The sequence below is a fragment of the Gossypium raimondii genome, chromosome 10, assembly GCF_025698545.1.
Source record: "Gossypium raimondii isolate GPD5lz chromosome 10, ASM2569854v1, whole genome shotgun sequence".
NCBI classification, from domain to species: domain Eukaryota; kingdom Viridiplantae; phylum Streptophyta; class Magnoliopsida; order Malvales; family Malvaceae; genus Gossypium; species Gossypium raimondii.
The window spans coordinates 19,165,098-19,175,438 of NC_068574.1; the positions used below are offsets into that span (position 1 = coordinate 19,165,098).

Sequence of the window (10,341 nt, forward strand, 5' to 3'; positions counted from 1 at the left end):
AATGACAGGATACGCTAATAACGATCAATTGTTAATTCATTGCTTCCAAGATAGTCTGATTGGATCGGCTGCCAAATGCTACAACAAGTTGAGCCGTGCCAAAATCCACTCATGGAAGGACTTGGCACAGGCTTTCATGAAGCAATACGGCCATGGAACAGACATGACACCTAACAGAATTACACTGTAGAATATGGAAAGGAAGAAAAGTGAGAGCTTCAGGGAATATGCCCAAAGGTGGAGAGAGGTAGCGATAGAAGTCCAGCCACCTCTTTTGGAGAAAGAAATCACGATGCTTTTCATCAACACTCTGAAAGCCCCATTCATTAACCATATGCTGGGAAGCGCTACGAAGAGCTTCTCAGATATAGTAATGTCTGGTGAGATGATTGAAAACGCAATAAGAAGTGGGAAGGTAGATGGAACGATGAAAATGTGCAAGTGTACACAATCGCAACAAGTAATAAAGTGACAAGTAAATGTCGAGTTATCATACCCACATGGACTGTAAAAAGAAATATTTATGAAATTAATGTTAAAACACTTTGGTGATGAAAAATATTTTGGTTTAAAGATGATTAAAAACTAAGGGTTAAAAACTAAGTAAAAAAATTTAAAAATAAAAAGGTTGTAATGCACGATTTCAAATAAGGTTTAATCAAGATGATATAATTGTGTTGGATTAATTACATTCCTTAAACTTAGAATTATTAAACTTATGTTTATAATGCTATGAATAAATTCACAAGAACTCGGTAATTTGCTAACTACTACTCATACATACTTATTAAATTAATCAATCTCTTGAACATTTTTCAATGTCAATCCGAGTGATTAATCAATTTTCTAAGCATATAAAAGATCAAGTGAAGTAACATATTATTTCTACATTGAAACAGTTTAATCACAATAATCTTACAAGTTATGCAAGGCATATTTACCGCTTAATACAATGCTAACTTAACTGCAGCTACCTTAGAAGAATAAACATGCACTGATTAAGTATTGTGTTGATTAATTACAATTTTAATATGATTTAATAATTAATTCATTAGTTATCTAACAATTAATATTGCAAGAATAACGTAGGCATGATTTTACTTAATCAAGCATCTTACCGAGGCCTATAACAGTGCAAACACAATTTCAATAATTCAAGCAGGCAAAATATAATCAACCCAACACGGATTAAATTCAAGCTAGATTGATTAAAATAACCATTTCAATAGCATAAATATTCATAAACATGTTTGTCAAAACAACAACAAAATTTAAAGAGATAGGGAACAAGAAGCAAATCCAGTGTTTCTCCGTGGCTTGATTGATTTCTCCGTTCTTCGTTTTCCGTTGTCCTTGGCTATCAAGGTGTCTTATGAACACTTTAATTGTTGCTAAAAAATGGTTGATGAGGACCTTTTTCCCAAGAGAAGAAATCGGCACTTGAACAAAAGGGGAAATGGGAAGGAAAAGTTCAGAGAAAGTGAGATGAGAAGAGAGAATGAGAGTGTGAGGGATGAGATGTGAATGAGGGATGCTTTGAATGGGCAACAAAGGGGGGTTTATATAGCTGAAGATGGCTGCTAAAAATAGCAAATTTCAGTAGCCAAACAGCCTCCTCATGGCCGGCCATGCTACATGGCAAAGTTGAGACTTTCAACTTTGCTAAAATTAGCCTACGGCAAATCCGTAAAGCCTTAATTTAAGGTGAGGTTTGACTGCAATTTGGAAGTCATCCAAGGGACTTTTTGCAGCTCATTTAATTAGCTAAAATGCTGATTTGGGTCAGCATTTGAACGGTTTTGGGCTGCCAGATTGGTGGCTGGTTCAGTTCGCTCAAATTTGGTTCACTTGGTGCGGTTCAACTAGGACCTTTTTCCAGAATTAATTAAAATTAATTAATTTAGCCCAAATTAAATTGAGAATAAATGAAAAATAATTATATTATGAATTAATACACATATTTGGACCATCTTAGGCTGGAAATTATTTTTCCTTGTTACTTCGAATTGCTTCTCGGTTTTGTTCTTCTAACTGTGTCTACCGGGTCAATTTTCTCCCTTTGTACGAATCTGTCAAAAATAATAAAAATTCACTAAAAATAATTGTAAAATTGACTAAAAATTAACATGTTCAAATTTTTAATACAATTTAATTATTTTATAAAAATTAATTACTTTATGACAAAAATTCTATCGAAAATGCATGATTTTAAGTAAAATTAGGTATGAAAAAGTATATAAATCTTTGTGTTTCCACACCCCCAAACTTAAATCATTGCTCGTCCCGAGTAATGCACAAATTTGAAAAGAATTTTCTTGGAAACACTTTTTGAAAACTCCTTCAGAACAACATTCTTCCCAAAATCATGAAATCAATATACTTATGCTCAAAAACAAGAAATTTGATAATCATGCTACTCATGTATATATATCGTTCAAATTAATCTCAACAATTAGTACAGTAGCAAAATTAGACTAAATGTTTCTTAATAAAGACTTGTTAATCCCTACCAATTTGATTTTAATCCCTTATTCAAAATTAAACCGCAATCAGTAAGCTTAATTGATGTCTTCATATGTTGAACAGAGCAATTTCTCTCCACTAATGTAGGTAACATTGGAACTTTGAATCAATAGGTCTTTAACAAGGTTGTAACATGGCTGGGCTTAGGGTAGGTAAAAGATAGATAATTTTAGGTTTAAAAAAACCCCTAGACTCAGCTTGTATCAGACCTTTCGAAATAATTACCTTCAATACATCGACTTTTCTTTCCTTTTCACATGCTCTTTAGTGCAATTTACTTCAAGTACATATGCTTTTTTTTCGAATATTTTACTGCATGTACTACAATTTTTAGAGCACTTCATACTTCTTTGCAACTCCCCAAACTTATTTCCAAAGAATACTCTAAATAGTACTGAGTCTAGTGTTTGAGACATTTTTAGGATAATTAAGAAAAGTGATGGCTAACTTTGTAAGGGTTCAAATAAAGTTAGGCCATAAAGTCTCAAAGTTGGGTTTCAATGGATAAAAATTTCATCATGGTTGGCTTCAAAGGCTCAAACGGTCCAAACAGCAGTTGCCTAAATCATTTTCAACGTTCCATGCTTCCTAGGATTTCGCCTTAAGAAACTACTAAGTCAATTCTAAAGACTTAAACTTTCATGCATGCCTAACTTTCCTAAAGAACTAAAATTTTATGGTATGATTTGCATGCTTTATTAGACATACATTTCATGTCATTATTAAGCTAACATAACAATTTATTGAAATAATCAAACTTTATTCATACTTAAATTTAGCATACTTAACAAAATTCAAATTTATTGAACAAAAATATATCATATTCATAATTAAAAGAAAAATTTTATTCTGAGTCATATTCATAATTAAAAGAAAAATTTTATTCTGAGTGGAAATATTTTCAATTTTCGGTCCCCCCAACTTAAAATGAACAATGTCCTCATTGTTTAAAGTGAATAGATACTATACAACAAGTGGGATTCCAGAAAAGAGGAGGTGAGTAAATTTGACTGCTTAAGTACCAAACTCTTCCTAGATCCAATCCTAGACATGTATATACCTATTGCCACACTTTAGACTTTACTACTTGTCCATATTTACTTTTGATTCCCATCTCTTATTTTATTGTGCAGAAATAAAAAATTCCTAATTAATCCTAATTCTAAGCTAAAAATTAATATATAAATTATAAATAATACAATTATATATTAAAGTTTATCAAATTATTAATAATATTAAAGATATTTATTCTAGATGCTTTTTGAAAATATTCACAAAGAAAGGCACCTAGTTTTTTTTATTATTTACGAAAAGAGCGACTAAATTTTAAAAATAATTCAATTAAGTCCCTAGACTTAATGAAAATTTAAAATTGAGTTGCAAATTAAAACTTGGATCAAAATTGACCCTTTTATTTGAAACTAAAAATTTATTTTTCCATTTAGGGGATATTTTATTGGAAAATTATGTCAAAATAAATTTCCAGGAAAGATTGGAGGGGTCACAAACGGTCTCGCTTAAGTTCCAATCTCCTAGACAGAATTTATTTAAACATACTTTACCCGAAAATATACCCTAAATGATTTATTCAAAAAGAAAAACGAAAAATTAAGTATCCGATAAAATGAACAAGATTTTATCCCATTCAATTTTATCTCCCCAATAATGTTTAAGGCGCTGAGCATTAACTCGGAAATTACCTCCCTTACCTTGGAGTTCGACAACTCTGTATGGATAGACTTGGTGAATCGTAAATGGACCGGACCAATGTGATTTTAGCTTACCTAGAAAGATCTTCAATCTAGAATTGAACAACAAGACTTGCTAAGTTGCTTCAAATTCTCGAACTCAAATGTGGTTGTCATGCCATTTCTTGAGTCTTTCTTTAAGTAATTTGGCATTTTCATATGAGAACGTTCGAAACTCTTCTAACTCATTGAGTTAGAACATCCGTTTCTCTTTCGCGAGCTTAGGATCCAAATTAATCTGTTGAATAGCCCAGTAAGCTTTGTGCTCTAACTCTAACGGTAGATGGCAGGCTTTCCCAAAGACCAACCTATAGGGTGACATCCCTAATGGTGTTTTGTATGCTGTTCTGTAAGCCCATAAAGTATCATCTAGTCTTGTAAGCCAATCTCTTCGGTTCGGGCAGACTAACTTCTCAAGTATGCCTTTGATATCCTTATTTGCCAGTTCAACTTGCCCATTTGTCTACGGATGGTAAGCTGTTGCAACCTTGTGTTTCATTCTGTGCTTGTCTAATAACCATTTTAACCACTTGTTCACAAAGAGGGATCCTTCATCACTGATGATAGCTCTTGGGGTTCCAAACCTTGTGAACACATGCTTCTACAGAAACTTCATCACAACCTTAGCATCATTTGTCAGATATGCCTCAGCCTCGACCCACTTAGACACATAGTCTACTGCTACTAGTATGTACTTGTGACTGCAAGACGCAGGAAAAGGACCAAAAAAGTCAATACCCCATCCATCGAACAACTCTACCTCAATGATGTTTGTTCGAGGCATCTCATTTCTGTTGGTGACATTTCCAACCCTTTGACATCGATCACAGCTCTTCACGTAAGCATATGCATCCTTGAATAATGTTGGCCAAAAGAATCTGGCTTACAATACTTTGGCCGCTGTACGTGTACCTCCGAAGTGTCCCCCACTTGGAGCTGAGTGACAATGGTATAAAATATTCAGTATTTCATCTTCTGCTACACATCTCCTGATCATTTGATTTGCACACTTTTTAAACACATATGACTCTTCCTAGAAATAGTACTTCACATCGTGAAGAAAATTTTTCCTTTGTTGATACGCTTTATCAATTGGCATCAAACCACAAGCTAAATAGTTAGCAATATCAGCAAACCAAGGGGTATTATGGATATGATTTACCTTCAGGATATGTTCTTCTGGAAATGTCTCCTGAATTGGTATAAGAGGAGAATTCCCTTCTTGTGGCTCCAATCTGGACAAGTGATCTGCTACTTGAATTTCGACTCCCTTTCGATCTTGAATTTCTAGATCGAACTCTTGAAGTAGAAGTACCCATTGGATCAGCCTCGGCTTAGTGTCTTTCTTCGCAAGTCAATACTTAATTACCGAGTGGTCCGTATAGACAGTCACTTTGGTACCTACCAGATAAGATTGAAACTTGTTGAAAGCAAACACAATAGCCAGTAACTCTTTTTTTGTTACCGTATAATTTGGTTGAGCTCCTGTTAGGGTTTGACATGCGTAGTAAATGGGATGAAAAACTTTGTTCCTTCCCTGGCCCAAGACAGCTCCAATTACGAAGTCACTTGCGTCACACGTCAATTCGAATGGAAAATCCCAGTCTGGTGTGGCAATTATGGGTGCCGTGACTAATCGAATATTAAATCATTGAAGGCTTTTAAGCATTCCTCATCAAACTTGAATATAGATTCCTTCTCCAATAATTTGCATAAGGGTTTAGCAACTTTGGAGAAGTCCTTGATAAATATTCGATAAAAATCGGTGTGGCCCAAAGAGCTCTTAACACCCTTTATAGATGTTGGAGGTGGGAGTTTCTTAATAATGTCTACCTTTTCTTTGTCTACCTCGATCCCATGTCTCGTTATCCGATGCCCTAGAACAACTCCTTCTCGTACCATAAAATGACACTTTTCCCAGTTGAGTACGAGATTCGTTTCTTCGCATCGCCTTAGTACCTTAGTTAGATTGGCTAAGCAATCATCATAAGTATCTCTGAATACTGAAAAATCGACTATTAAAACTTCCAAATATTTCTCAACCATGTCAGTAAATATAGACATCATACATCTTTGAAATGTAGCAGTTGCATTACATAAACCAAATGGCATGCGTCTAAATGAAAAAACATACTGTACGGGCAGGTGAATGTCATTTTGTGTTGATCTTTCGGTGCTATTGTAATCTGATTATACCCTAAGTATCCATCGAGAAAATAGTAGTAATCTTATCCTGCGAGTCTATCTAACATCTGGTCCAAGAATGGCAAAGGGAAGTGATCTTTCCTAGCCGCCTTGTTCAGCTTCCGGTAATTGATGCAGATTCTCCATCCCGTAACTGTTCTAGTCAGTATCAACTCATTGTTCTTGTTCTCTACGACCGTGATACCTCCTTTTTTTGGCACGCACTGGACTAGGCTTACCCATGAATTTTTTGAGATGGGATAGATGATACCCGTATCTAACCACTTGGTGGTCACTTTTCTTACTACGTCCTTCATGATGGGGTTCAGTCTCTTTTGTCCATCGATCATCCCTTTTTTTCCATCTTTCAGGATAATCATGTGCATGCATACAGATGGATTAATGCCGCAAATATCGACTATGGTCCATCCGATGGCCTTCTTGAATTGTTTTAGAACTAAGATAAGTTTCTCTTCTTGCTTAGTGGTCAATTCTGCTGAAACAATCACAGACAGAGTAGAAGCGTTACCTAAATAAACGTATTTTAAATGAGAAGGTAATACCTTGAGTTCTAATTTAGGTGGCTCCTCGAACGATGCTTTTGGTTTATAATAGTCCATCTTTTCTAACTCTAAAGATTCAAAACAGGATTACGAATTAAATCCTCTTTGATTAGCTTCTAGCAAAGCTAAGTATTCATCTTCCTTTTCATCATTTGAAGGATCCGATGTCAAAATTCTTTCCAGTGGGTCCTCAATATAGTTGAGTTCCTTCTCCACTATTAAATCCTCTAAATCAGACACTGTAGAGCAATCATCCATTATGTTAGGAAATCACATAGACTTAAAGACATTAAATGTTACATGATCATCCTAAACACGCATAGTGAGCTCGCCCTTCTGCACATCAATAAGGGTCCTTCCAGTTGCTAGGAACTGCCTTCCTAAGATGATTGGTACTTCTTTGTCTGCTTCGAAATCTAGAATTACAAAGTTAGCAGGAAAGATAAACTTATCTACACGTACCAATACATCCTCGATTTTTTATTCTAGATGTGCTAAGAATCGATTTGCTAGTTGAAGCGTAACTATAGCTGGTCTAACTTCTCCTATCCCCAACTTCCTAAATATTGACATAGGCATCAAGTTGATACTTGCGCCTAAGTCACATAATGCATTACCACAATATGTGCTCCAATGTTGCACGGTATGGTAAAACATCCAGGATCTTTCAATTTTGGGGGTAGTTTGTCTTGAAGATATGCACTAGAATCCTTCGTCAGAGCTACCGCCTCAAATTCTCCAAGTCTTCGTTTCTTAGACAAGATATCTTTCATGAACTTGATGTAGTTCGACATTTGCTCAAGTGCTTCAACCAACGGGATGTTGATGTAAAGTTGCTTGAGTATGTCAGTGAACTTCTTGAATTGAATCTCTTGCTTCTGTTTCTGAAGTATTTGAGGGTAGGGTGGTGGTGGTTTCATTACTGGGACTGATTCTGGTTGATTCGTCTTTGGCGATAATTCTGCATCTAACGACATTGTTAGTTGATTAGAATTAGCTTTTCCTGAGGTTACTTTGTCGGGTTTTGCAGATTCTAGTTCTGGTGAAACTGGAATTCCAAAACTTGGTTGAACTTCTTCTAAATCTTAAGCATCAGCTGGCTCCTTTTCAACTTTGACAGTGTTGGGCTCTACTGTCTTTCCGCTCTTCAATGTCAACGCTTTACTATGTTCCTTTCCCAGATTTCTCAGATGTTCTGTGTCACTAAGTAGAGCACCTTGTGGTCGATTCCTAAGTTCAGTAGCAAGCTAGCCCACTTGATTATCCAAATTCCTTAGAGTGGCGTCATTTTTCTCCATGTATGCCTTTAATAGATTCTCTAAGCTATTGGATGGTTCTGCTTTGGTTGGTTTCTAAACTTGTTGGGGGAAACTAGGCAGCTGAGTTGGTCTAGGTTGGGCGTAAGTGTTACTTGTTCCAGCCCCTTAGTTACTCTAGGAAAAATTCGGGTGATTTCACCACGATGATTTATAAAAGTTGGTTTGCAGTTCTTGCCTCCCTCGGTTTTGGTTTTGGGTTTGGTTACCCATGTAATATACAGATTCGGGGTTCGATGGACATTCTTTAAACAAATGTCCTTCCCCACAATACACAAGGCTATATTCTCAAATTGGTTAGGTGGTTGGGCTGCAAAACTGTTAGACCCATTAGTGGTAAGATTCTTAAGCATTGAGGATATTGAATGACTCATCTTCCTGACGTTGCTCGATTGGTTGGCCATTAATAATTGCTGCTGACAATCCTCTCATTAATTTTGTAAGCCTCATTATAAGACTTAAAAAGGAGAGCACCATTAGCAGAGACGTCCACTACCATCCTCGTGTAAGCGTTGAGACCATTATAGAATATCTCAAGTTGAATGCAATGTGAGATTCCATGATGAGGGCACTTTCATAATAACTCTTTGTACCTTTCCCATGCCTCATATAGGAACTTATCATCCATTTTTTGGAAGGCAATGATCTCATTCCTCAACTTGGCATTCTTGCTCGGAGGAAAATACTTCATGAGGAATCTCTCGTCTAACTTTTGCCATGTAGAAATGGAGTTCGGTGGCAATAAGTTCAACCAGGCACGAGCTCTGTCCCTTAGCGAATATGGGAACAACTTCAGTTGTAATGCATCTTCGGGTACTCTGGCAAACTTGAAAGAATCACTCACTTCCATAAATAGTCTTAAGTGAAGATGAGGATATTCAGTAGGTATTCCACTGAATTAGCCCACAGTCTGAAGCACCTGGAACATGACTGGCTTTAGCTCGAATTGTTATGCCTCGATTTCGGGTCTCTTAATACCCCAATTAAGATCGTTAAATACTGGCACGACATACTGTTTTAAAGCTCTTATCCCTATCATTAGCAATAAGGATAGGATTCTGAGCAAGGTTTGCTTCGTTTCCTTGATTCATATGCTCAAAGTTTATCTCTTCGGTCCTTCTTTGGTTTGCTTGTCTTTTTTATAGTTGAAAGGTTCGTTCTATTTCAGGGTCCACAGGGACTAAGTCGATAATCTGTTCAATACTCAAAAGCACCTGAAATGATCACAGAAAGATTAAGTAAGTAAAGATTTAAACAGGAAAATAAATAAACCAAAATGTAAAAACAGATTCACAAATAATAGCCTTTTTTTAAACAATCCCCGACAACGGCGCCAAAAACTTGGAACAAAGAAAATGTGCAAGTGTACACAATCGCAACAAGTAATAAAGTGACAAGTAAATGTTGAGTTACCGCACCCACAGGGACTATGAAAAGGAATATTTATGAAACTAATGTTAAAACACTTTGGTGATGGAAAATATTTTGGTTTAAAGATGATTAAAAACTAAGGGTTAAAAACTAAGTAAAAAAAATTAAAAAATAAAAAGGTTCTAATGCACGGTTTCAAATAAGGCTTAATCAAGATGATATAATTGTGTTGGATTAATTGTATTCCTTAAACTTAGAATTATTAAACTTATGTTTATACTGCTACGAACAAATTCACAGTAACTCGGTAATTTGCTAACTACTGCTCATACATACTTATTAAATTAATCAATCTCTTGAACATTTTTCAATGTCAATCCAAGCGATTAATCAATCTTCACAAGCATATAACAGATCAAGTGAAGTAATAGAGTATTTCTACCTTGAAAAAGTTTAATCACAATAATCTTGCAAGTTATGCAAGGCATATGTATCGCCAAATACAATGCTAACTTAACTTCAGCTAACTTAGAAGAATAAACATGCACTGATTAAGTATTGTGTTGATTAATTACAATTTCAATACGATTTAATAATTAATTCATTAGTTATCTAACAATTAATATTGCAAGAATA

General features: G+C 35.4%; 1 non-coding gene across 1 annotated transcript; it reads left to right on the forward strand.

The window, feature by feature from the left end:
• Positions 1-8,888: 8,888 nt before the first annotated feature.
• Positions 8,889-8,995, forward strand: LOC128034247 (small nucleolar RNA R71). Its single transcript, XR_008190377.1, has one exon. It is a non-coding gene; the product is annotated as a small nucleolar RNA R71 (small nucleolar RNA).
• The last annotated feature ends 1,346 nt before the right edge of the window (positions 8,996-10,341 follow it).